This window comes from Sorex fumeus, unplaced genomic scaffold, assembly GCF_029834395.1.
Source record: "Sorex fumeus unplaced genomic scaffold, SorFum_2.1 ptg000098l, whole genome shotgun sequence".
NCBI lineage: Eukaryota > Metazoa > Chordata > Mammalia > Eulipotyphla > Soricidae > Sorex > Sorex fumeus.
The window spans coordinates 77729715-77754654 of NW_026606155.1; the positions used below are offsets into that span (position 1 = coordinate 77729715).

Sequence of the window (24940 nt, forward strand, 5' to 3'; positions counted from 1 at the left end):
CCATGTAAAAGGCAAGAACTCTACCCCTGTACTATCTCTCCGACTCCCGTACTTTGCTATTTCTGTATTTTCCCTCCCACCTCCATAGGCCCCTCAAGGCTGATAGCCCCCATATGCCTGAGATCCTACATCCCTTGAGGTGCATGCTTCCCAGTGACAACCCTTTAAGTGCTCAAAGACAGATCTAATCATCTCATTATTCTGGCATAGGTAAGGCTTTGCCTTGCATATGGCTGACCCCGGTTCGATCCCCAGCATCCCATATGTTTCCCCGAGAACTGCCAGGAGTAATTTCTGAGTGCAGAGCCAGAAGTAACCCCTGAGCATCACTGAGTGTGACACAAATAGAAAAAAAATTGCAAATATAGTACATAAAAGACTTTGGTTTTAATTTTAATTGGCACCTTACTGATTTTGAGTCAGTTAGGTACTGCATCAGTTTAAAACAGAAAACCAGATTAGTGTTTAGTAATAGATATTCAGACCAAGGGAGAAAAAGTTCTTGTGTATTCTATACAATCTGACAAATCTTTTTTGGGGGAGGGGGATATTTAAAGGAGGTTTTTGATGAATGGACTTGTTTATATATAGGGGATTGGGATGCAATATATTTGAAGGTTTTGGGTTTTTTTTTTCATTAAAAATGTTTCAAAGAATGGTTAGTCGATAAAATCAGATGGCATGGTAGTTGAGTGGCAAAAGTCATATAGTACATGTAGTAGAAGCTGTGTTTGCCACCCAGTTGTCCCACTGAGATCAAGGACCTTGTTTTCTCAGGGAGTATTGATGCATGGTGGCTCTGTTAGAGATTCCCTCCTCAGGTAATCTGTTGGTAAAAGTACAAAATCCCAGTCCTATTGCCTTGTGCAGGACAAACTCATAAAGCCAGAGTAGGTACTGAGTTCCCGCTGTGATGGCTGTATGGAGGACTCTGCTGGAGCCCTTATCTCCTTCTTTCCTCTCCCACCACCCTCAGGCTCTTGTGAGTGGTGTTGCAAAGAGATCTTCCTGCTAAATCTTCCTGAGTGAAAATCTCTTCTCAGTCTGTTTCCCAGGAAACCCTCCTGCTGACGTCACAAAAATCAGGAAAGGTCAAATTCTCTCAATGATGCTGGGATAATTCCTTATGGAGAAAAATTTTTTTAAATAATTTTACAATGGCAAATGATATAATTTTAAAGGTATGTGAAAAGTAAATATTGGAGAAAATATTACTATTTTTGACTTGCAAAGGATTGGCACTCAAAATATAGAAGAGATTCCTATAAATTAATAAAGAAAAGCCAAACTATGCAGGAGGGAGAAAAATGTGTCAAAAAGATTAATTGTTTAAGAGAAACATATAAGTGGCGAATAAACATAAGAAAAGCTACTTAACTTCATAACCAATGAGGGAAATGTCAAGAAGAAATGTACATCTTTCATGCATATCAGATTGAAAAGACAATTACATTTTTTTTTTCATATTTTTTCCCTTTCTCTTCCCTTTCTTTCATTTTCTTCCCTTATTTTTATGCTTTTTTGCACATCCTGTTTCCTGCACCTACTGATGAATCAGTAAATGAACTTCTATGGATTCATCAAGACCAAGACCATCTTTTCCATGGAATCTCCTAATCTTCCTGACTGGAGTTGTCTTTTTTCTGATATAGTGCAGATAATGCTGCCTGTCTTGGAATGCTTGGCATTGTCAAAATTATTTGTTTATATGTGAGTCTCTGGCACTAAGTGGATTATGAGCCCTTAGATAGTGGGAGTTATGTATTTATGTGGGCTTCTGGCATTTGTCATAGTGTCTGACTCTTGATTAGTAAATATAACTTGGATGAGTGAATGAACCCATCCTTGTCCCAGAGGCTTTTTCATAAGATCAGGCTGCTTTAAAAAAAGGGCTGAAAAGGCAAATGTTTTTTTAATGATTGTTTTCTTTTTGATGTAGCCACTAAAATTAGTTCAAGATAAACTCTGTTTTTGAAAAGACTTTTTAATTAATCATTATGTGCAGTGGAGCATATGGCTAGATGTACCTCCCCACCCTCAATTTAATTAAGGAGGATAAATAGATAAGCTGATTCTTTTAAGAGGAAAGTTATGTAGGGACACTCAATAGTGTTATTTTTCTTTGTTATTCCTTACTTTTCCTTCAGGCAGATTGCTTCTTAGTGATACTATCAGGATTTATTTTTAATCCTAAAAAAATGAAAGAAGTATCATTTGCCTAGAGAGATAAAATATGTTGACATATTTTTTTAAAAAATGGAATATCTCCCTTGGGAAATCTAAGTCTTTAAAAACATGCAGACTCACAGCATTTGAAAACCACCTAGTTTCTTTTTAAAAGCGAGACATAATTCTGCAAACTTGATTTGGTATTATATGATTTAGTTGGTATATGTTGCCTCTGAGAATGATCAGAAACTATTAAAAGTTGGGAATGATCCTTTGGCCAAGTGCATTTATGATGTACAATAATGAAAGTAAAGTTTCATTAAAAGCACCTTAACTGTTTGCTGATCAGATAATCTAGATCTTTTGACATCAAGCTACCCGTGACGTATTCGATATGCCAAACACAGTAACAGGCTACCGAATGTAACCTGCCCACACGGCAGAGTCTGGCAAACTCCCCGTGGTATACCCAATATGCCAAATACCAGTAACAATGATGGGTCTCATTCTCCTAACCCTGAAAGAGCCTTGAATATGGCACTTTAAAAAAAAAATCTCAGGGCTAGGACGAAGGAGACATTATTGGGGCCTGCTCGAGGCAATCAACGAACAACAGGATGGTCGTGATCGTGATCGTGAAACACAGTAACAACAAGTCTCACAATGGAGATGTTACTGGGCCCTCTTGAGCAAATCAATGAACATCGGGAGGACAGTGCTACAGTGCTTATATTTTTTCCATAATGATTAATTAAAAAGTCTTTTCAATAAGTAATAAGAAACTTATTTGTATTTTCAATAACTTTTTAAAAATTTCTTCTTTTGCTTTTTGGGTCACACCTGGTGTTGCAGAGGGGTTGCTCCTGGCTTATGCACTCAGGAATTACTCCTGGCGGTGCTTGGACCATATGGGATGCTGGGAATAGGACCTGTGTCAGCTGCAAATGCCCTACCTGCTGTGCTATCACTCCAGTCCCTATTTTCAGTAAATTTGAACTGTTGTACCTACATAGGAATTTATTCTGGATCTTTGAAATTTCCCCACAAGTAATTTCCCAGTGGCTTTTGTACCTTTAATAATTAACTTCCATTAGCACTAAACTCAAGGGGACAAAGCAATCCCATTCCTAAGCAAGATCAAAATTTCATCTCATGGTCAATGTGAAGTGAAAGGTAAAGGTTTGAAAACTAAAATTTTTCTTTGCTCATTAATTAAATGATGATAATTGTTTAAGTACAAAAATCTCATATATTAATTGAAACATCACTAATAATATACTTGAACTTCTAACTGTTCATTCATAAAATGAGAAACAATAATTCTTTGAGGACAGTAAATCTTGGCAGAGCCTTTAGTTCTAAATATTTTGGTTATGATTGTAATAATTGAGAGTTTGTCCAGCGTTTGCTTGTCATGCAAAGTTAATTGATACTTGAAGTATTGCTTGACAAAGAAGGCTTTCTTCATCTTTTTTTTCCAAGTCATCAAGTACAAAATGCTGTCCTATCTTTTTGAAAGGTCTTTAAGAGTTTCATTTGTTAATTTCCATGCATGTTTTCTGTACTGCTTTTACTTGGTTAGGTTATTAGTTATTTAAGCTAAGAAAATTATAGGTGTATAAATCATATAGTTTTATTTTTCTAGTCTTGACTCATGAATCTAAGGTTTAAAAGAGCACCAACAAAAGTGAAGTCATGAAGTTTGCCTGTAAATGGATGGACATGGAGAGTATCATGCTGAGTGAAATGAGTCAGAAGGAGAGGGACAGACACAGAATGACAGCATTCATTTGTGGTATATAAAAAGTATATATAGTAGAAAACTAATATCCATGGCCAGGAAAACAGGGGTTAGGAGAACTGTTTAATGGCTGGAACTAATCACAAGTGTGTGTGTGTGTGTGTGTGTGTGTGTGTGTGTGTGTGTGTGTGTTGCTTGGGGTAGGTAAGATAGAGAAGAGACCGGTATGGCAATAATAGCTGGAATTGATTGCACTGGATAATATCTGAAGGTTAAAAGTAGGTCAAGGGATATTCTTTATAACCTTTCAGTATAAATATTGCAAAGCACAATGCCCAAAAATGGGAGGGGGAGAGAGAGACAGACATACAGACAGACAGACAGAGACAGAGAAAGAGAGAGATAGAGACAGAGAGACAGAGAGAGGGAGGGAAGAGGAGAGAGAAAGAGAGAGAGAGAGAAGAAAAGGGCCTGCTATAGAGGCAGGCAGCATTTGGGGGGGGGTGATGTGAGGGTGCCTGAGGACACTGGTGCTGGGAAATGTACACTGGTGGAGGCCTGGCTGTTGGAATACTATGACTGAAATCCAATCATGAACAACTTTATAAGGGTATATCTCACAGTGATTCAATAAAAAAGATTTTTTTTAAAAAAGTGCTCCAACAGAAGAACAGGAGTAGCCATGTTTATATTTGCATCTAAATTCTGCTACTCTGGTCTAACACAAGTTACATAATCTCAGTTTTCTCTTCTCTACATAATAACAAAATGTTACTGTTATTCTCTGATTCTCATGAAGAGTGAATAATGCCAAGCTCCGTGCCAAGCACAACATGAGCCATCACATTTGTTGGGTGTAGCAAATAAAAGTACAACTACTGTTAAATCTCTCTCTCTTTATCCACATCCCCCTTAGCCCCTGCCTTTCTCTCTCTTTTGTTTTTTGGGACACATCCAGCCCTGGCAGTGCTCAGGGTGTATTCCTGGTTCTGCACTTGGGCATCACTCCTTGGGGGATCAAGTGAGGTGTCAGAGATCAAAACGGGTCAGCTACATGCAAGTTAATCTTCCTTTCTACTATAAATCTTTCCAGCCCCTCAAAGTCTCTTTTTGGTGCTGATGTCATGCTATTCTTACTGATTTCATTGAAGCTTTAGTGATTTTTTTCTATCATATCTGTTTTCAAAGAACTGCACCTTATTTGGTTTTGGGAGGAGGGTCACACCCAGTGGTGTTCAGGATTACTTCCAGTTTTGCACTCAGAAGTCATTTCTGGAGACCATAAATCAGGGTTGGCTGTATGCAAAGCAGAATTGTCAACCCCTCTACTATGTATCTCTCTGGACCATCAAAGACTGTATTTTTAAAAATTTTATATTCAGCATCGTTGGTCATAATTTGATGTGTCATTAAAGAAAGATCTTTTGTTTCCCACAACAAATCATGTTTTCTCTTTCTCCCTTCTCTATAGAAATAAAACAGTACAAGAGTTGCTGTATTTACATAGAAGGTTCAGAAAAAAAACCATTGGGCATTTTATGAAGAAGCTGCAATTTGTAGTAGATTGTATTTCTTTAGTAGAGGTTTATATCTTCTTCATGTTTGCATTCCAGCACCCTACTGGCATAAATGAATCCAGCAATCAGCATGTGGGAGGGAACAAAGCTTCTTCCAAATTCAGTTAAAAAATATTTAGTACCTGGAAGTAATTTTAATCAACTAAAAAATCAGAAACAGATAAGACTGTGTTTGTATTTACAAGTGTACCTGATACAAAAAGAGAAACTAAAATCATTGAGGCTGTTTACTATCATAGTACTACAACAAGGGATGATGCAAGTTCCTTAGCAATGAAAAAAGAAGTGGACTCCATTCTTACTTGAAACATTGGGATTTTTCAATAAAGAGAATCTAGAACTTTCCAATTTAAGTCTACTGTGTAACATGTTAATTATAATTTATTTCACTTATTTATGTTTGTGCAAGCAGTTGTATATAATTCTTTATTGCCAGTTATTCTTTTTTTTTATTGCCTGGGTCTTTTTTATTTATTTATTTATTTTTTTATTAGTGAAACACCATGAGGTACAGTTGTAGATTTACAATTTTTTGTGCTTGGGTTTCGATTATACAATGATCAGATACCCATCCCTCCACCAGTGCCCATTTTCCACCACCATGGATAATATCCCCCCACTCCCATCCCCCCATCCCCCCCCCCCCCCCCCCGCCTCTGTGGCAGGGCAATCCCCTGTGTTCTCTCTCTCCTTTTGGGTGTTGTGGTCTGCAAAAGAGGCATTGAGTGGCAAACATGTTCAGTCCATAGTCTACTTTCGACATGCATCTCTCCTCCTGGGAGGATTCTCCAAACACCCTTTATTTGGTGTTCCCTTCTCTATCTGAGCTGCCCTTTCCTCTAGAATGCCCGACTGGCCACTAAGCTATGGAGTAATCCTCCTGGTGCTGATCTCAGCTATTCTTGGGTTTTAATCTCATACTTTGTTACTTTATATCCCCCAGATGAATGCAATCTTTCTATGTCTATCCCTCTCTTTCTGACTCATTTTGCTTAGCATGATACTTTCCATGTTGTACCACTTATATGTAAATTTCATGACTTTATCTTTTCTAACAGCTACATAGTACTCCATTGTGTAGATGTACCAAAGTTTCTTTAACCAGTCATCTGTTCTTGGGCATTCAGGTTTCTTCCAGTTTCTGGCTATTGTAAAGAGTGCTGCAATGAACAAACAATTGCAGATGTCACTTCGACTATACGTTTTTGCCTCTCTGGGATATAGTCCCAGGAGTGGTATTGCTGGGTCAAATGGGATGCCTGGGTCTTTTATGGCCTTTAAAGCCATAAAGTGTTAAGTACAAGAATAGTCCCTACCCTAAGTAATGTTATAACAAATTAACAGGTCTATCTCATTATTGGAAACAAGATTTTGATGCCTTGGAACAATAAAGCCAGAGTAAACAGCTGTTTTTACAAAATGCTGTTTTAGTACAAATGGTTTGCATTATACCAATATAATATATCTTCTTTTAAAATTAAAAAAAAAGTATTTGAACATTTAAGAGAGCGGGTAACAAAATGTTTTCATTTTCTCCAGAATTACTGTTCACTGGTTCAGTAAATATGACATTTCCTTTCTGAAGCATTTTATTCTGGCTCATGGAAATTCTAATGGAGGGGCTGGATAGATTTTATAGGCTCAGGTTTGATCCACTGCCAGTTGTGACCTAAAGGGATAAAATCTAACCTTAGTTTGATACCCTGACAGTGTGTACGATCCCAACCCTCCTGTCCCTGTCACTATCAGGAGTGATTCCTGAAAACAGAGCTAAGACTAAACCTTTAGTAAAACTAAATGTGTACCCCCCAGGTGGGGGAGGGGCAGGGGAGACTGGGGTTTTGGGGAGTTGCTTCTTATTTTGTTTCTTTTTTTTTGTTTGCTTTTAGGTCACACCTGGCAATAGATCAAACTTGAACCAGCCATGTGCAGCTCAGAATAAGAAAATTCTTATCAAATATTAAGTTTTTGAGCAATGCTTCATGTCTGCTCATAATTGATTATTGTAATTAGAATTTTTTAGAAAATGATAACCAAAATTTTTTCCAATGATGCAATCGCTATTATCTCTGCCTACCTTTACTAACATGTCCTTTCAACCTGCTCTTCTGCTCCATTTCACCAGGAGACTGGAGGAGTTGGTAAAGGTAAAAGGCCCTCCCGTTGATCGTCGATTTGCTCGAGCGGGCCCAGTAACGTCTCCATTGGAGATTTTGTTGTTACTGTGTCTGGCATATCGAATACTCTCGGTAGCTTGCCGGGCTCTCCGAGAGGGGCGGAGGAATCGAACTCGGGTCGGCCATGTTGGCCGCTTGTAAGGCGAACGCCCTACCGCTGTGCTATCGCTCCACGCAGAGCCCACCTATTTTTTTCTCTCCTCCCTAGACCTGGAATTCTAGACACCCTTACAGTATGTCCCATAAAATATGTGAAGCATGAGGAACTAGCATTTACTCTAGTGTCCCCAACTTTGTTAGGTAAATTACACAGAATTTAATTTAACCCTTGGGTGCCTGTGCTTTTCCTACAATCTCTTGCCTTTGTGTGAATGTGTGTGTGTGTGTGTATGTGTATGCAGCGAAAGAAATGAGATAGAGGTGGAGATCTCTGATACCAGCAGAGAATTTTTGTTAGTTTCTTTTGTTTTTTAGTTTCTATACTTTTATACTCTGAATTTTGAAAAATAAAATGCTTTTGTTCAGTCAGGTTGTTGTTTTTTAGAGCTGAGAAGGTTATTTTTTCCAATATGAATCAATTTGTATAAAAGCTAACCATGTCAAGATGGTGTAGCATGCTAGCCATGCTTTTCAGATTTGGGGAATAAAAATTTGTTCTCATAAAGAATTCTGCTTGTTGGGCTGGAGAAGGGCACAGCAGGAAAGGATTTTGTGACATTCAACAGAAGAGTCAAGGTCAGTGGAACATCAGCATATTGGTCTAGCAAATATACAAAAAGGGCAAGCAAATGTACTATATTGAAGTGTGAATGAAATAAATCATCAATTAATAAAAGCATCCTTGAGAGAATCATGAAGGTTGAACATTAGATTATGCCAAGAATCTGTTGTGGAATCTGTTAAATGGGAAATCAGTACTGTGAGCATAGCAGGTCCTGCAATAAAGCCATTTTGTTCAAAGTTGTTTCATCATAACATCAATGAGACGACATGGGGCTTCACTTAGTTTCCCAGAATGTAACTTCTGAAAAAGGGAGGGCCACAGCAGAGTGGTAGGGACGGTGATCCGAGCAGGCCTAGAAGCATTCATTCATAGCTCTCATGATTGGGAAGCCTTCTTGACTAGAATACTGTGTATTCCGTGCCTAAAGTTAGATACCAGAACACAATAATAGCTAGCAGTGGCATCCTCACTGCAAGGAGGAGTCACTTGATCTAGTAAAACATGAAAATGAGGTAATACTAGTCTGTTCAAGCTTCTCTGTTCACATCAGAAGTTAGGACAAAAGAAGGCAGTGTCCTCTGGGAGGACAAGGCCTTAGTTGGGGAGGTAGGGAGCAGGTAGTCTTGCAGAGGCAATGACAAGGAAGGAACTAATGGAACTCTAGGAAGACGGGATATGCATAGGCTCTACCTTGCATTGGGAAGAAGGAAGATGACACAGAAGAAAGCTGGTGGGGATGTGGAGATAAGGAATGACAGCTGGGGTGTCCAGTGGCCAGGAAGAGGAGAGGAATCCTTTACCTCTTCCTCTTTAGATTACCTGATAGGAATCTAATCCCCATAAGTACAGGCCGCCCACGATCATGTTCCTATCGACACAAGTTCCTGGAAGCCTTCCCTCTCACTGCTATCTGCTTGTTTTCTCTTCTCTTGTTCCTTTATTCTTTTTATTTTCCTACATTCATTGAGGTCCTGCCTGTGCCACAACATGTAGGACATTTCCCTGGGGATGGCTGATGAACAATAGTAACAGCAATTACAGTTTTCTATTGAGGATTTATGTATAAGTCTTACTGATATATATAGAGATACTTGATAAATATTGTCTCTCATCCAAAGCACAGTCTAGACAATGACCATTGTCCTCATTTTATGAAAGCTAAAGAAAAAGTCATGAGATGAAGCAAATTTCCCAGGTCATTCAGCCACTAAGTGGCATAAATCTAGAGTCAATGCAAATTTGAACTACATCCAACTGTTGATGCTCCTCAGTCAACCTCATATCTATAGCTTCCTTCACTGGGAACAGAGAATGGAGTGGAACCTGGAGACTGAGCTGTTGAACCATCTGTTGAGCAGACCACATGGTAGAGGACTCAGGTGACTGCAGTACCTGGGCCCCCTTCATTTCCCAGAGGAAAATGAGATCGCATCAAAAAGCCTGTCCCCAAGACATCGAAATGTACTAACATCTCACACAGCACATTGAAAAAAAAATTGTCATCCACTTTGTGAAAAAACTAATTTCCCAAGGAGAACCTAAACCCAAATAAAAACCCCTCCCTTGGGAAGAAATGTGGATGCCAGCACCTATTCTTGGTGACAGTATTTCACACTGTGTCTTGGGATCCATGAATCAAGGGCTTTTGTGGACAGTAATGTCATCTTCACCCCTTGGGCTCTACTTGAGTTCAGAGTCACATGAATTTTCTTTTTTTTTTCTTCTTATAGAGATATTACTGCCCTTCTCATTTAAGGTAGATAGAATTCTGGAAAACTTCTAACCACCTCTGTTCTCACACTACAGATTTCTTTTTCCCCCCACAGTACATATTTCTGTTTCTCAACTAGACAAGGCATTTGTGGAAGAGGATGAAATTATAGGGCCAGGTGGGGGGCGAGGGGGAAGGCAATAGTGAAGGGTCTCATTGCAACAGTAAATGGGGAAACAAAGGGAGCTGGCCCCAAACCACCGACTTCAAGTACATTCATGGACACATACATTGGTCACACAGATCTTCTCCATATAGTGTCAGATCCTCATGAGGTGGGTATTTCTACCTGCTTAAAAAATATTTATTTGTTTTATATCATAACTTGTTCTTGAAAGGATTTAAGGAATTGGTTTTAGTACTGTCACTGTCACTGTACTCCCATTGTTCATCGATTTTATCGAGCGGGCCCAGTAACATCTCCATCATGAGACTTCGTTGTTACTGTGTTTGGCACATCGAATACGTCACAGGTAGCTTGCCAGGCTTTGCCATGTGGGTTTTAGTACAACAGATTAAAATATGTTAAGGACTGGTGATAAAAATTAAGACGAAAACACTTTTTGAATATCGTTATATTCTCCTGCACGAAGTTTGAATCCATCGGAGCTTTTAACTTGACTTTTGTTCTGCTTTCAAGAAGGAAATAACTGTAACATTGACCATCAAGAAAAGAAGTCATTGCCACCTGCGTCTTAACATATCAAGGTATAAAATTGGGAAGGGGAGTTAAAAAGCTATATCACACTGATTTTTCTATTCCTATTTGAAATTGCTCCCAAACATTTCCTTCTCAATAGCTATGTTTATGCTTTTGTTATTTCCCATGTGGATACACCGATATGTGCATAACAAGTGGATTTTAGTACTCTCCACCCAAATTTAAAGCTGTTCAATTGAAAATTATGTACTTTCCCTTTTTAAAACCTCTTATTTAATGCTAAGCTACCCTAGATTAATGTGATTAAATGATAAACAGAAGTAAAAGTAAATCCAGTAGAATTTTACTTTAAACTATCTATTTCTGAAATTTTTGAGCCAAAGTAGCATTTCATTGAAATGAAATAATTATTTTTCCTTTTGTTCTTTTTTCAAGTAATATAAAGTTTAATAATGATGTCACTTCATGTGTTGAAACGGAGTAAATGTTGACACAAGTTTTCTTTTCTTCTTTTCTTTTTTTTAATTTTTGGGTCACACCTGGCGATGCACAGTGGCTACTCTGGCTCTGCACTCAGGAATTACTCCTGGGGGTGTTCGGGGGGCCATATGGGATGCTGGGGATCAAACCCGGGTCAGCCGTGTGCAAGGCAAACATCCCACCCACTGTACTATAGCTCCAGCCCCAGGTTTGCTTTTCTAAGTGTACATTATACAACATTCCCCAACTATAGCATTGTGTTTCTATGTAATTTGTGCACTGCATTCATCCTGGCAGATAAATACCTTCCTCATCAGTTGTCTCCATACAGATAAATGTGTTATCTTAGAAACCATTTGTTCCAGCCCTAGGAAGACTATGTACTTTCCTAACAGCACTGCCTCTGAAGCAGGGAATGCTATCCCCATTTGAATAAGTCTAGGGCTGAGATTTGGGGCGAATGGGTTGGTAAGTAACTAGCAGAGGGGAGACTGAATCAACAGTGCAGAGTTTGGGTGGCTCTGGAATCATCTTCTCTGAACTTTAACACTGAACACACCTATGTCATTGTGATCAGGTGTGTTTGTATACGCAAGGCACTAAGAAATCGTTCAGCAGTATAAAATGAATACCTATCAGATATCCATCACTGCATCTGTTACTGTTCTATCATAGACACAGCAATGGGAAGTATAAGGCACACATAGAAAATGAATCTCTGTCTTCAAGTTATTCACATCCTTCTAGAAGGGGGAGGACTAAGTTGTAAAATAATCAGTATATTGTATACAATGAAGATAGAATTGGAGTTCTGAGTTTGTTTCATGATATTGTGGCTTACAAGTTAGGAAACTTAGTATTGTTATATAGTACACAATGATAATTTTATTGGTCTTAGGTATTATATTTTAAAAATATTGCATAGCCCTCTGGTTCCCTTTGAGCTTGATTCCAGTAGCATTTGGAGGAGTCCTGTCTTACCACAGGCCTTGCCAACTAAGCTTTTGGTTCTCCAGCTTCACTAACCCCTGCCAAGAGGCCTTCGTGTTCCACAGGGAATTGCTTTTCTCATATTGCACAAGGACAGTGTTATATTTGTGTCAAGTGTGAAAGGGATCTTTCCTACTTAATGCCAATGAGAAGCAGCAGAGGAAAGGTAGTGACTAACAGAGCCAACATTCTCCTCTGGAACTGGGTTATTCTGTGCTCCATCCTGTTTTACTGGAGATCTTTCAACAATTATCCACTTTTAAAAATTTTCAATATACCCTTATTTTCATGAGGTCTATCTTCATTAAGAAGAGTTAAGAGAGGGAGTGAAAGACTTAAAATCTTTCAAAACTTTATACTTTTTTTTTCAATAAAGAGGAAAGCATTTATTTCTTGAGGTTCTAAATTCTGTTTCTTTTATGTTACATAATCCCTCTATAGAATATAGGAGACTTAACCTCTGCCATTGCCAAGCAGAAATTTTCATCATTAGTGTCCACATACCAGTCATGTCCTGATAGTCAAGAATGACAGCATAATTGCATGTCATTTCTATCAGAATTTAATACTAATATGCAGGTATATTGATTTCACATGCCAATGACTCAAGCACCTTTGACTATACAACCAAAATACACTGTTTTTTTGGAAAGGAAAATTATGTAGAAAAACTTCTGGGACAAGGTCTGCAAATAGTAATATATTTAACCTATGAAGTGTTTATTAGCTTACATATGCACAGGTGAAATGCCATGAACATTTGAATTAATTGGAAGGACAAAATAAGAATGGGATCATTAGAAGATAATTTTAAGGAAGAAACTCAATAAATGAAGTATTTCAAATGTATAGGATGCCTCTATTTTAGCTGTGAAACATTGTGTCTCAAGTGTATTTCCTCTTACTTTTGAGACTTTCTTTTTAAGATGAGATAGATGAATCTGTTTTTTTCTTATGAATGTCCTTCCACTTGTGACTGACTGTGCAGCAGTTCTTTATGAAACTCTCCCAATCCACTGCTGTTTCACCTCAGGTCTGCCCCACATCTAGAGCTCTGAGGAGCAATAGCAGACACAATAGGGGAGATGATGGAGCTAGGAACGTCCCTTGAAACTAGAGTTGCATGGCAGTGCATTTCTAAACTTTATGGCTTTTTGTTTATTTTGCATAGTTTGGGAGTAACATGGTCAGGAACCATCAGCTCTGAGCCCCTCTTCCCTCCTTCCAGAATCATCCAGCGATATCTCTGCCATTGTCCTTGGTCATATTTTATTTTACTTTTTAGTTTGGGGACAACACAGGTCATTGCTGAAGGGACACTCCTAAGTTGCTCCTGGAGCAGTGCTCAGGGGACCAGGTACTACTGGGATTTGAACTCAGGCCTCCTGCTTGAAACCATGAGCACCGGTGACCAAAGAGTAGAGTAAATAAGGTGCTTGCCTTGTAAAATTGACCTAAGTTCAATTCCTAGCACTGTGCCCTCCAAACACTTCCCAGGAGTTATCCCTGAGCACAGACCCAGGAGTAAGCCCTGAGCACCACAGGATGTGTCTCAAAAACCAAAAAAAAAAAAATTAACAGCAAAGATAAAAATCACAGCATGTGTATCAGTCTTTGAAGTATATCCCTTGCCCATCTTTCTTCTTTTCAACAAAATGCTAGTTTTTCTAATTTCATTTAAATCTATTGGAATAATGACCTTATTTGATTATTTACTAGTTCTCCTTGTCATTTCACAGAAGACAGTGTTTCCCAGTTAGTTTGTAGTATGCCATACAAAAACTTTGTGGTTCAATTGAAGTGTGTTTAGACTAATGTCTTACCTACAGCGTTGGCTGGAAGTAAGTATAAGCAAATGCATCTAGTTACACTTTTATAAACTTTAAGCAAGTGGTTTGATACAGGTACTCTTAGTAATAAGAGGGTAAGAATAGTGGTTCCCTACTTTGTGACAAAGATGTATGAACATGATGCTAAGAATGAAGTATAAATTCCCTGTTGTTATTTTTTTTAATTTGCAATTTTAATTGAGATTCTGTATATATTATGCCATTAGTAATTCTTATAACTATAAAAATAGAGAGGTGTAGAAATTATAACCTTGCCACTGAGAAGCTCATCTTGCCTCATTTTGTTCCTAAGACAAGAGTTTCTGAGAAAGGATGTGACTTCTGAAGTCAGGATTTTAGTTGCTGTAAGAACTGGGATTAGGACAAGGTTCCAGAATGCAGTTAATGCTATTTCTCTGCAGTTATCCTGTTTGTGTCCATTTTCCCACTTCATAACATCCCTAGATATTGCAGTTTCATATTTCCAGAGCTCCCTTTAGAGATCATCTTTCCTCACACTTCCAGCTCATTCATGAGGACATGGAAGTTCAGTGACCTAGGTGACTGGCCCAGAGTCACAGAAATTGCAACTGTTGGAACCAGACTGGAGGCCAAATAAAGGTTAGGTCCTCCCAGTTCAGTGCTCCCTCACCACAAACTCTACTACTTCACTAATGGCTACACCAGGGAAATGTTTTTAACTCAACAAGTTGGCACCCACGAAATCATTGGTGGAGTACTCTTTCTCTTACGAGTAGAACTGTTGTAGGATGAATAATTCCATTTATGATGGCACCTACTGTGGGATTTGGTATTCCTTCTTTACCCGTGTTGTATCGTGGTACATCTGTGTACTGTTCCCTATGTCCAACCAGAGACAGTGAATTTGATGTTTCCTGTTGGAGATTTTTGTGGTCCTTTCCTAGACGTGAATGTTTCTTGTGTTTTGTCCAGTAGAGGGGGCTGTGTGCTCGCAGACCAGCAGCTCCTCCCAGCTCCTCCTCCAGGTTGTGGATGATTGTGGAGGGATGGAGTGATAAAAGAGATGCCAGCCTGGGTTCTACAACCCAGTGGAAGAGTTCAAGACAGTGGCAGAGTGGAAGTGGCTTTGCTGCTTGGAATTAGCAAAGAAAATTAAAGGTATTTTTAGGAAATAGGCTAGGCTGTCCCAGGCCTGGTTTGGGGGCTAATGCCATTTCAAGGGAAATTACACGTTAGGAAACCGAAGGTTTAGGGGTTTCTGTTGTGATTTTACCCTCTGCTGCTAGGTATAGTGAGTATCCTGGGTATAACCATATGGAACAATGTCATGCCAGGTCTAGGCTGGTGTCATGATGTGGGCTGCATTTGGAAGAAATATATGTCTTCTTTTAGCAGTCAGTTACACACAGTACTTTCTCCAGTCTGTGCGTCTGTGTACTGAGGTTTGGACAAGACCAGCTAATGCTTGCTGATAATAGACCACAATGAATCAAGAGTAAACCCCCACCAAAAAATGAGATTTTCATTTCTCCTGGACAGAGTACAGGAGAGCAAGAAGAAGTCCTGATTGAGACCTGGCCAGCAAACCCAAGGCTATAGAATAGATTTGAAGAAAGACTGCTTAATTATAGATAATAAAGCTGTTCTTATGTATCTAAATAAAAGCAAATATTTGAAGCAAAGAGAGAGAGAGAGAGAGAGAGAGAGAGAGAGAGAGAGAGAGAGAAGAGAAGAGGGACAACTCAGGGAGCTAGATACAGTAATAAGATGAGGAAAAGAAGAAAAATATTAGTTATTTCCTCTTCTTGGCCATCTATGGAGAGTATTGTTTGAATTCCCATGCCTAAGTGGTCTGAAGCATTGGTTACATTCAGGAACTCCCTAAGATGGAGGTGTCCTGAACTTCCCTTCTCCCTTTGTAGTAGAGGGGTCTAGGCAAGCAGGGGAAAATCTTGATAACATGCTATATCTGATCAATGTCTTTCTCTGACAGAGTTCTTCTATTTAAACCTCTATTTAAATCCCATTTAGCAGCATGGCAGAGGTGTTTCTAACACACGAGGCTAAGTTCCTTCCTCAGGGCCTCTGCCTGGTAAGTGTGACTATGTTTTCCCATTTTTCAATAACTCTATCTTGTCACCTTTTTAAATTTTTTTTAAATTGAATTACTGTGAGATACAGTTACAAAGCTTTCATGTTTGAGTTTCAGTCATGTAATGATCGAACACCCATCCCTCCACCAGTGTACATTTTCCACCACCAATGTCCCCATATCCCCCCGAACCCTCCCCATCTCAACCCTCCCCCTGCCTCTAAGGCAGACAATTCCCCCAGTACTCTCTCTCTACTTTTGGGCATTATGGTTTGCTCGGGGAGGCCATCATGTTTGGTCCTTTATCTACTTTCAGCACACATCCCCATCCTGAACGATCCCTCCAGCCATCGTTGACTTAGTCATTTCTTCTCTATTCCAGCTGCCTTCTACCCCAGCTCATGAGTCAGGCTTCCAACTATGGAGCAATATTCCTGGCCCTGACTCTACTGTCGTTGAGTGTCAGTCTCATATTATTTTATATTCCACAAATGAGTGCAGTCATTCTATATCTGTCCCTCTCTTTCTGACTCATTTCACTTAGCATGATACTCTTCATGACCATATACTTATAAGCAAATTTTATGACTCCATCTTTCCTAACAGCTGCATAATATTCCATTGTGTACATGTACCAAAGTTTCTTTAGCCAGTCATCTGTTCTAGGGCACTCGGGTTATTTCCAGATTCTGGCTATTGTGAACAGTGCTTTAATGAATATAGAGATTCAGATGTCTTTTCTATTGTGCTTTTGTGCACCTTCGGGATATACTTTCCCAGAAGTGGTATTGTGGGGTCAATTTCTAGTTTTTTAAGGAATGCCCTTATTGCTTTCCAAAAAGGCTGGACCAATCAGCATTTCAACAACCAACAACGAAAGAGTCCCTTTCTCCCCACATCTGCACCAGCACTGGCTGTTCTTGTTCTTTTTGATGTTTATCTTGTCACCTTATCCATTTCCTGATGACCTGCCCTCGAGACTGCTCAGCTCCCCTTGGTGGCCATCATCTGCCTATATAAAACCCACATTACCTGTTGTGCCTATGAGGAATGTGTCCTGAGTTAAGCGCTTTGCATTGCATATCCCATTCACAATCTGTGAGCAGTCATGGAGGATACATTGAGGTGACCCCTGACCTCGGTGGATCTGACCTTAAAGTGGTCTGGGCCATATCGATGCACATGGACACATACTCTATGACCAGTGGTGATTAGAAGTTTCTTAAAAGCTATTTTTATTTTCAGCTGATGTTGGCTTATTCAGAAAGAGGATCATGTAAGACAACAACAACAACAACAAAATTAGTACCCTTGCCTCATTTCTCCAGAGCTTTCTTTTTCTTTCTTTCTTTTTTTTTTTTGCAGTAAACTTTCAGACACCTTCTCTGATTCTTTGGCCATCACAAGTGTGGTTTGTTTTATAGATGAAGAAACTAATATCCAACATTTGTGTAACCTTAGATGAAATAAGAACTCAGATTTATGAAATGCATGATAGAACCAATGTATGAAATTTGATTCTAAAAATGGGAAAAACCAAAAAATAAATTTCTAATTTTTTCCATAGTATGATGGGGAAAAAAATTCACCAAGATTTCTGAGGAAAATATGTTTTCTCTCATAAAGTATTTTAACATAATATACACTATGTTACTGTGTCTGGCATATCGAATACTCTCGGTAGCTTGCCGGGCTCTCCGAGAGGGGCGGAGGAATCGAACTCGGGTCGGCCATGTTGGCCGCTTGTAAGGCGGACGCCCTACCCACTATGTGGGCTGGAGCGATAGCATAGCGGGTAGGGCGTTCACCTTACAAGCGGCCAACATGGCCGACCCGAGTTCGATTCCTCCGCCCCTCTCGGAGAGCCCGGCAAGCTACCGAGAGTATTCGATATGCCAGACACAGTAACAACAAAGTCTCCAATGGAGACGTTACTGGGCCCGCTCGAGCAAATCGACGATCAACGGGAGGGCCTTTATACACTATGTAACATTAAAAAATTACATATATATAAAGTTATAAAAAACTTTAAAAACACAGAAATTATTCCAGCAACTAATTAATAAATCTTTTCCAACAATACAAAGCTGAAATAAAGAATTAACATATTTAGTGATTAATGGAGTATAAAAAACCTCCGAGGGCAGCCAGGGGGCAACCCCGACGGCTCTTCCCCTGGCCGTCCAGGTTCTGGGGGGGCTCCGGCCACCCCCCTAGTCGGGACGGCCCGGGCCATGGGCACATGGCAGAGGAGACAAAGGCAAGCCGGTTGATTGATCAGATACTGTTTATTCCATTCTCATCCCCATTCACTCCTGTCTCTTCCTCTGCCTCCTTCTCTCCTGGGCCCGATCTGGAACCCCTTTCTCCTTCTGGCTCTGACTCTGGATCTCGATCCTGATCTTCTCTCCCCAGCCCTCTCTTACACTCTAGTTAAATCCCCACAACCTTGAGAGGCTGGGCTTACACATAGTTGTGGCTGGGCTTACACATAGTTGTGGTCACAAAGGGTTAAAGTTCTTCCCCTCAGGGGATGCTGCTTCTAGGACAGATTCTTTTTCAGGAGGACCACCCACCCAAGGGTGGAATCCCATGGGTGTGTTTCTCCTATCCTTTTCCCCAACAAACATATAAACATTCATAATATTAATCATTTTGTATGGACACAGTAAGAGATGCATTAAGCTTATAGAATTGCTCTCCTGGGGTCATCTCTATCTCAGACTACAGTGCTCAGACCAGATTAGTTTTTCCTATCCCTAGCAGGGTCCTAGTCTCTCGTCGTTACTTTTGGATTATGACAGCATTTGTCATGATCAAGCTCTTAACTTATAGTTAAGAAATGTGGCGCTTTGGCCAGGCCCATCTCGATACCAGGGTAGCACATAGCTTACTGCTTGCCCTGGTTCCATCCAGTCCCTCGTCGGGACCCAGCTTTTGGGGGCGCTAGGAAGTGAGGGCAACTGAGGCTTAAATTGAGAAAGCAGATGCCCGGGAATGAATAATATTCAAAGTCAATTAAATCCCAAGTTACAAAAGCATAATATTAATTGTCTTCTTGTGTTGATACAAAAGGACATTGCTTTAAAGTAAACTATTCAAAAGACATAAGGAGAGGAGAAAAGCAATATTAACTTACAAGATAAGTTCAGTGTCCTAGAAAGATCTGACCTTACAAATTAACAGAAACAATTAGGGAAATAAGCTGATTAACTGTTTGGAGAAGAGAGCATAGAGAAGTAGTCATAAATAAACAAAAGAATGGGAGTGACTCGGGAGCACTGGGATGGGAGCAACCCAATAAACCTAAACTACCTGAGGCTATGCAGGAAGGACAAAAGCATGTTATCCTACAAAGGGGCTAGAGCAATAGCCCAGCGGATAGGGCATTTGCCTTGCACGCAGCCAACCCGGCTGACCCAGGTTCGATTCCTCCACCCCTCTCAGAGAGCCCAGCAAGCTACAGAGAATATATCGCCCTCACAGCAAAGCCTGACAAGCTACCCGTGATGTATTCAATATGCCAAAGACAGTAACAACAAATCTCACAATGGAGACGTTACTGGGCCTGCTCGAGCAAATGAGTGAACAATGGGAGGACAGTGACAGTGATTAAAATCACAGGTTTATATAAAAACTGCAATTGCTTTAAATTATACTGTTTTCATGTACCATGACATTCTCTTAAAATATATTTTGATGTGTGCACATATTTTGTTTAATAAGTTCACTGTAATTTTTTAAAATACTATTCTTTGCTTTTTTAAGTTGTGCTAATCTTTAAACTTCAGCTTTGGCTGGAGGTCTTCGGCTGCCAGAGCCCTGGTCGGGGCGGGGAGGAAAGCTCAACCCGCTCCCCTCCAAGGGGCTCCAGCGAGGAACAGCCAGGCGCGGGGGCAGAAGACTGCACTGGTCTCCTCTGGGAGCTGGATTTTATAGCCTCTGAGTCTTGGCCGTTGATGGGATTACACGGCGCCAGGGGGCCAGGTGGTGGGTGTGACCCCCGCCTACTGGAATTTGGAGGATCTGGGTGGAGGATACTCGACCTCCAGGACCAGCCACCACCATGCTGAGACCACTCTCCGCATACATGAAGGTACTGGCAGAGAGACAAAGCCACGCGGGTTCCGGGGCCGAGATCTCCAAGCCTACTCGGATTGGAGTCGAGCATCCTCCACCCAGATCCTCCAAATTCCAGTAGGTGGGGGTCACACCCACCACCTGGCCCCCTGGCGCCGTGTAATCCCATCAACGGCCAAGACTCAGAGGCTATAAAATTCAGCTCCCAGAACCGCGCGGCCGCATTTGCAGCTGCGCGACATCTTATCAAGACATCTTTTTATGACATCTTATTATCTCATTCCTACTTTGGACAAACTTGCAGGCTATCGAATGTAGCCTGCCCACAGGGCAGAGTCTGGCAAACTCCCCGTGGCGTACCAAATATGCCAAATACTAGTAACAATGATGGGTCTCTTTCTCCTAAAGAGCCTTGAATATAATCTCAGAGTTAGGATGAAAGAGACGTTACTGGGGCCTGCTCGAGGCAATCGATGAATAACAGGATGATGAAATGAAATGAAATGAAATGAAAATAATCTTTAAACAATAGTGCAGGGGAGAAAGTGATAGTATAGTATATAGATGCTTGCCTTGTATGCAACTGACCTTGATTCTATCCCTGAACCCCTATATGGTGCCCTGACTTCTTTTAGAGTGATCCCTGAGAGGCTGGAGAAATAGCACAGCAGGTAGGATGTTTGCCTTGCACAGGGCTGACCCAGTTTTGATTCCCAGCATCCCATATAGTCCCTCGAGCACCGCCAGGAGTGATTCCTGAGTGCAGAGCCAGGAGTGATTCCTGAGTGCAGAGCCAGGAGTAACCCCTGAGCATTGCCAGGTGTGACCCCCCACCCCCCAAAAAAGACTGATCCCTGAGCACAGAGCCAGGAGTAAGCCCTCATGTGGCCCAAACTCACTGCCCCCCCAAAACCCAAATAAACTGTAGTGCAGAACACAACTTTTCATCTAAACTTTACTTTTCTAAATAGTTTGATAAACCAATTCCTACACTGAATAATTTTAAAAGCGTATGTGTGTCTGCACACGTGCGTGTGTGCACATGTGTGTGTGTGTGTGTGTGTGTGCATGTGTGCGTGCAAGCTTATTTTGTTTTGGAATTTGAAACTGTTATTGAGTAATAGCTGATTGGTAAAAATAAAATGCTTCCTGAATTTGAGGACATTGGGATAAAGAAGAGAAAGGTATTTACTCATCTAGGTATATGCAAGAGATCCTTTAAAATTTTCTTTGGCATTCTCTCTGAGACACCCAAGTATCAGAGTGATTACACAGCCTTCTGTCCCCTATACCACTGTAAAGTACCCTGCCTTTTACTGTAGCATTCATAGCACTTGCCCCTTGGTAGAACTTACCAGAACATCTTCTAACTGGCTATTTGCTTTGAAGAGGCTCTTCTAGGACCACAAGCTCTTGAGAATAGAGATCCTGTCTAATACTATAGCATTCATAGCACTGGCATAATGTGAGACACAAGGTAAAGGTAAAGGTAAAGGCCCTCCCGTTGATCGTCGATTTGCTCGAGCGGGCCCAGTAACGTCTCCATTGGAGACTTTGTTGTTACTGTGTCTGGCATATCGAATGCTCTCGGTAGCTTGCCGGGCTCTCCGAGAGGGGCGGAGGAATCGAACTCGGGTCGTCCATGTTGGCCGCTTGTAAGGCGAACGCCCTACCCGCTGTGCTAAGGAGGTACTTTTATTAGTCTAACAGGGCCACATATCAAAATACCATACAGTGGATGATGTGAACAATAAAAATGAGTTTTCTCAGGGTTCTGGAGGCTGGGCATCTAATCTGGAGGTGACTCTCGGCTTGGTTTCCTCTGAGGCTTCTCTGGTTTGCAGAGCATTTCTCCCATTGCATATCCTCTGTGCATTCATACACTGCTGGTGCATTCTGATCTCTGCTCAGAAAGACACCAATCAGATTGGCTTATAGCCCACCCAACAGCCCATTTGACTTAATCACCTCTTTAAAGGCTTTATTTCTAAATAAAGTTACATTCTCATTCGGTGTTAGGGCCTCCCCATAGAGATTTGCAGGGAGCACAAATCAGCCCACTAACGTATACCAGACATAACTTTATTATGAAGTTTTTGACATGCCCAAAGATGAATGAGAAGATAATATGTATTTACTCTCCAATATCCTCCTGGATGCTAGTCATGTCTTTTCTGGCTAAGGTATGAACAATGAAGAAGTGTAGTGTCTTATAAAATGTGCCAGACTTGCAGAGCTGAGGTCTGCATATTGGCTCTGCTAGTTACCAACAGGGTGACCGTAGCTACCTCAGTACCAGTCTCCGCTTCTGTGAAATTGAGATAATAGTACCTACTCCATCCGACAGTTGTGAGACTGAATGAGGTCATTTAGGCGGGGTTGTGTCTAGTGTAATATGTAAAGTAGACATCAGGAAATGCCAGCTTGAAGATCTGCTAAAATAAGATGCATTTCAATTTCTTGATGAGGGGAGACAGAGGTGCTACCAGCTCTGAACTACAGCTCTAACCAGCACTTCAGGGATCTGCCCAGGACTGTTCAGATGTACACTGCTATCCCAGCCTCAACTGTGTTTTAGATTAGATATGATGGATAGTTTACTCAACTTTCTTTCATTTGAAAATTCAAAAGCATGACACATGATGCTGTTTATATTGAAAGTATTTACTAATAGCCTACAGGTTCTAGATTTCACTGTTTTTCAACCCTTACCCTAAAATGTGGTAGCTGGTTCCATTGTGGTATTGACTAATTGCTGTTTTCACTGATAATTATATTACTTGAGCTTTAAAGTAAGTATTTATGCAAAATACCATGAGGCCCCTGTATATTGACCCTTGTAACTACTTTCTTCTTCTTTTCTTCTTCTCTTTCTCCTTCTCCTCCTCTTTCTCCTCTTCCTCCTTCTCTTCTTTCTGCTTCTTTCCCTTTCTCTTCTTCTCCTCTTCCTCCCTCTTTCTCCTATTCCATCTTCTTCTCTTCCCTCTCCTCGTCCTCCCCCTCCTTTTCCCTGTTCCCCCTCTCCTTCCTCCTACTCTTCCCTCTTCTCCTCTTCTCCTTTTTCCTTTTTGTTTTTGGGTTACACCTGGCAATTCTCAGGACTTATTCCTTTTTCTGAACTCAGGGATCACTTTTGACAGGCTCAGGGATATGAGGTACTGGGGATTAAGCCCTGATCAGCAGCATACAAGGCAAATGCCCAACCCCCTATACTGTTAGTCAGGCCCTAGAACCTGACAAATTCTGTGAGGTGTTTTGTAAATTGAACTTCAAGTGTGATAGGAATCTTTTTAAGATCTTTTATTAGGAGTTAGTATTATAAGTATTGAGTATTGTCTGCCAGCCACCACCATGCTGAGACCATTCTCCGCACACATGAAGGTACTGGCAGAGGGACAAAGTCACGCGGGTTCCGGGGCCGAGATCTCCAAGCCTACTCGGATTGGGGCCGAGCATCCTCCACCCAGATCCTCCAAATTCCAGTAGGCTGGGGTCATACCCATCAACTGGCCCCCTGGCGCCGTGTAATCCCATCAGCGGCCAAGACTCAGAGACTATAAAAACCAGCTCCCGGAAGAGAACAGTGCAGTCTCCTGCCCCCACGCCTGGCTGTCCTCGCTGGGGCCCCTTGGAGGGGAGTGGGTTGAGCTTTCCTCCCCGCCCCGACCAGGGCTCCAGCAGCCGAAGACTTCCAGGACCAGCCACCACCATGCTGAGACCACTCTCCGCACACCTGAAGGTACCAGCAGAGGAACAAAGGCAAACAGGATCCGGGGCCGAGATCTCCAAGCCTACTGGGATTGGGGCCGAGCATCCTCCACCCAGATCCTCCGAATTCCAGTAGGCTGGGGTCACACCCACCAACTGGCCCCCTGGCGCCGTGTAATCCCATCAGCGGCCAAGACTCAGAGACTATAAAAACCAGCTCCCGGAACCAGCGAATGCAGCCGTGCGACATCTTATTATGACATCTTATTACTTTGGACAAACTGGCAGGCTACCGAATGTAGCCTGCCCACACGGCAGAGTCTGGCAAACTCCCCATGGCGTACCCAATATGCCAAATCCCAGTAACAATGATGGGTCTCATTCTCCTAAAGAGCCTTGAACATAATCTCAGGGCTAGGATGAAGGAGACATTACTGGGGCCTGCTCGAGCCAATCATGAATAACAGGATGGTCGTGATCATGATCGTGAGTATTGTCACTGAGGAGCAAAAGGCAAACTATGGGAGGACAGATGGAAGCTGGGAGAGAGGAAGGGAGGGAGGGTAGAAGGGAAGGAGGAAACTAGAGAAGGAGGGAGGGGGAGGGAGAGAGAGAGAGAAGGAGAGAAGTTTTGCCATAAAGGTAGACTGTGGGGGTGGAGATGGTGGGAGGGAAACTGGGAACATTGATGGCAGAAAATGTACACTGGTGAAGGGACAAGTTGTTGGAACATTGTATGATAGAACTCCAATCATGAACAACTTTGTAACTATGTATCTCACAGTGGTTTAAAAAGAAAAGTAAGTGTGGCCCAAGGCAAGGAGGTAGTTCAAAGTGGTGGAGCACTTGCCTAACATATACAGTACCCTGAATTTAGTCTTAGGCAAGGTATGCTTTACCTCTTACCCTGTAGAACACCATGGGGATGGCATCACTAAAGGAGACCACCACTTAAATAA

General features: G+C 41.2%; 1 protein-coding gene and 1 pseudogene across 1 annotated transcript in view; one reads left to right on the top strand and one right to left on the bottom strand.

The window, feature by feature from the left end:
• Nucleotides 1–24940, top strand: part of FMN1 (formin 1) — a 443955-nt gene that overhangs the window by 20130 nt on the left and 398885 nt on the right. The gene's annotated exons all lie outside the window — the stretch shown is intronic.
• Nucleotides 12782–12963, bottom strand: LOC130042243 (uncharacterized; annotated as a pseudogene).